This window comes from Pundamilia nyererei, unplaced genomic scaffold (assembly GCF_000239375.1).
Source record: "Pundamilia nyererei isolate P.nyererei 1_Seehausen unplaced genomic scaffold, PunNye1.0 scaffold00001, whole genome shotgun sequence".
Classification (NCBI taxonomy): domain Eukaryota; kingdom Metazoa; phylum Chordata; class Actinopteri; order Cichliformes; family Cichlidae; genus Pundamilia; species Pundamilia nyererei.
Genome location: NW_005187402.1, coordinates 1,773,058 through 1,776,012, shown reverse-complemented (window position 1 = coordinate 1,776,012; position 2,955 = coordinate 1,773,058).

Sequence of the window (2,955 nt, the reverse complement as noted above, 5' to 3'; positions counted from 1 at the left end):
TGGTGGTGTACAGGTCCTGCAGAGATGGGAGTCTGCAGCCAATCACCTTCTCAGCAGAGCGCACAACACGCTGCAGTCTCTGTTTGTCCCTGATAGTGGCTCCAGCGGTAACACGGTGATGGAGGAGGTGAGGATGGACTCGATGATTGCAGTGTAGAATTGCATCATCGTCCGTGTTGGCAGGTTGAATTTCTTCAGCTGCCTCAGGAAGTACATCCTCTGCTGGGCTTTCTTAATGACGGAGGTGATGGTGGGGTCCCACTTCAGGTCCTGGGTGATGGTGGTACCCAGGAAGCGGAATGAGTCCACAGAGGTGATGAGGGTGTCAGTCAGGATGATGGGGGGGCAGTGTGGCTGTGTGCTTCCTGAAGTCCACCGCCAGGAGGACACCGCCACGGCCCTTCAGAGGGTGTTCGACTCTGACACTGACAACGAGGATTTGTTTGGTTTTGAAAGTGACAACGAAGGAAAGAAGCTGTGAGTGGATGACGAAGCCATCCTGAGCCTGTTCGTATCCGACACTGGAGAAGAGGACTTTGGTGGTTTTAGTGTGCAGGAAGAAGAGAAAGATTGTGGTGAATGACTGACTTTTCTTCTTGTTAAAGCCGTGTCACTGCACCTGAGCCTAAAAGGTAGTCCGAATCTATTTTTCTGGTGTGCTGTAGGTTATTGTTATGTACTACATTTGTTACTCATTTATGAAGCACAGTACATGTTTTGTACTTGTAATTACCGCTATTTGTACATATACCTAAAAAGTTATGCAAATATGTACCCATAACTTGTTTTTCAAAATATTAATAAAAGGGGTGTGTCTCCAAACAGCCATCTCTTCCCTGACAATTCCCTTTGTGCATATTCTCTTACATATGATAAGTCAACATTGAAACACCTGCGGCTTTTAGTCAGGTGCGGCTAATGTATGTACAAAACAGGATTTTCCCCTGATTTTAGCTTGTGCGGCTACTATTCAGGTGCGCTTTGTAGTCCGGGAAATACGGTAATTGGAAGGACAGTGGTTTGTACTGAATCCGGTTGTTACTCTGTGTGTGGGAAAAAAGACATAGAATGAATCTCTATATCAATGTGACTTGTAGTATAAATGTGTCTTGACTAAGTGCTATATAAATACTAGTCCATGTAACCAGTACGAGTTATCTTAATCTCTGTAACTAGAATATTCAGGACCACAAACATTTTGAATTCCAGGTTTAGCCCTACTTAACAGTGCCGATCTCAAGCCTAGAAAAAGGGAGAGGGTTACATAAACAGATGGCATCCAGCAGAAACATTGTTGCCAAATCAGACATGTGCATCATAAAGAATGAAATTTCCATACTGAATAATTCGTGGCTTGGGTTCACAACGGCTGCCTCTGCTGCTGTTTGCCCATAGGGTGCCAGTGGAAATCGTGCCACTGCTAGCTAAAGATGAGGGAAGAAGAAAGGAAGAAGGCATGTTAGGACACAGTGGGAGAGAAGGAAAGGTAGGTGAAGGAGATGAGAGTGGAGACATCACGAGTTTGAAGAAACTGAAGGAGGGATTGTGGATGTTGTTAGTTCGTACACCTCATGAGCTGGATGTCAGTTCAAAGACAAAGAAGAACTCTTGAGTAATTTGGATAATGTGGTAGAGGGTGTCTCTCTGGGGAAGAGAATGGTGATTGGACCAGAATTCAGTGGACATGTAGGTGAAGGGAACAGAGGAGGTGTTGGGTTGGTATGGTGTTAAGGTGAGAAACGTAGAAGGACAGATGGCAGTGGACAGAAATAGCTGTGTTGAACAAATACTTAGACAGGGTGATGGATAAGAGTGGAGGAAGGTGCACACAAGTGGACTAGAGTACATGTTATCCAGAAGTTGGAGTCTGAAAGAGATAAGAGAGTGCAAGCAGGGTGGAGTGGGTGGAAATGAGTGTCAGGGGTGATTTGTGACAGAAGGATGGCAGTAAGAGTGAGAGGGAAGGATTGGGAGTAACCACACAGCCTTTTATTAAGCCAGTATTTATAAAGTTGTTTTCAGATATTCCATGTCACAGGTGGAAGGATGCAGTACACCAGTCTGAGGGGCAGCTGCTGATTATCTCCTTTATTTCTCTTTCTTAAATGTGCAGAGAGAGAGAGAGAGCGAGAAATGATGATGATGACCACATAAAAATGTAGCCTCAGTGCTAAAACTAAATAAAGGCACCATTACAGAGACAGTATAAGGACCATATAACAGCAGGACAATTGTTCAGATAAGGAGTCATACTACTAAATAAACTATACTGAAATATAAATGCTTGCAAATGGAAGGAACCAAGTTCTTTGAAGATCTTTTTACTCCACACAAATGTTGAATAGGCCAGTGGGCAGGAAACTAATGTGAGGAGCAGGAGAGCATGTGGGCCAATCACCATGGCAATAAGAAGGATACAGGACATAACCCACTGCCCACTGCTACAGTTGGAAAAGACGTCAACTTTTGCTAAAAAAAAATGTGACTGGTTGTGGGATGAAGCACCTACAAGCTGTACTATGAGAAGCTTAAGCGATATCAATGCCTTTTTCCATTTCTGCCACAGCCGCTCAAACTTCCCACCAGCGTTCTTCACCACCGCTGCTGCTGATCCAGCTTGGGAATTCTGTGCACTCAGAAGTAGGAAAAAAAGCTTCTCATGCATTGACTGTGTATTAGGCGGAAAACTCAAGGTGCAAGTACCTTAGAGAAGATGCGAGATTAGTCTGTGGATCAAACGATTCAGTCTAGCTCTGTTGTTCAGAAGTGATTGCTTACATTCTTAAACTCTTTTTCTGCTCCGTCTGTGCTGGTACACAAATACTAACTCTCCCACACCCATCTCTTTAGCAAGCAAGTCATTCGGTATCTGTGTTGCCATAGTAACTCATTCAAAACCTGCAGAAAGTAAAGAGTAAGGAGTGATAGACATCATATATAATGATATATGATATA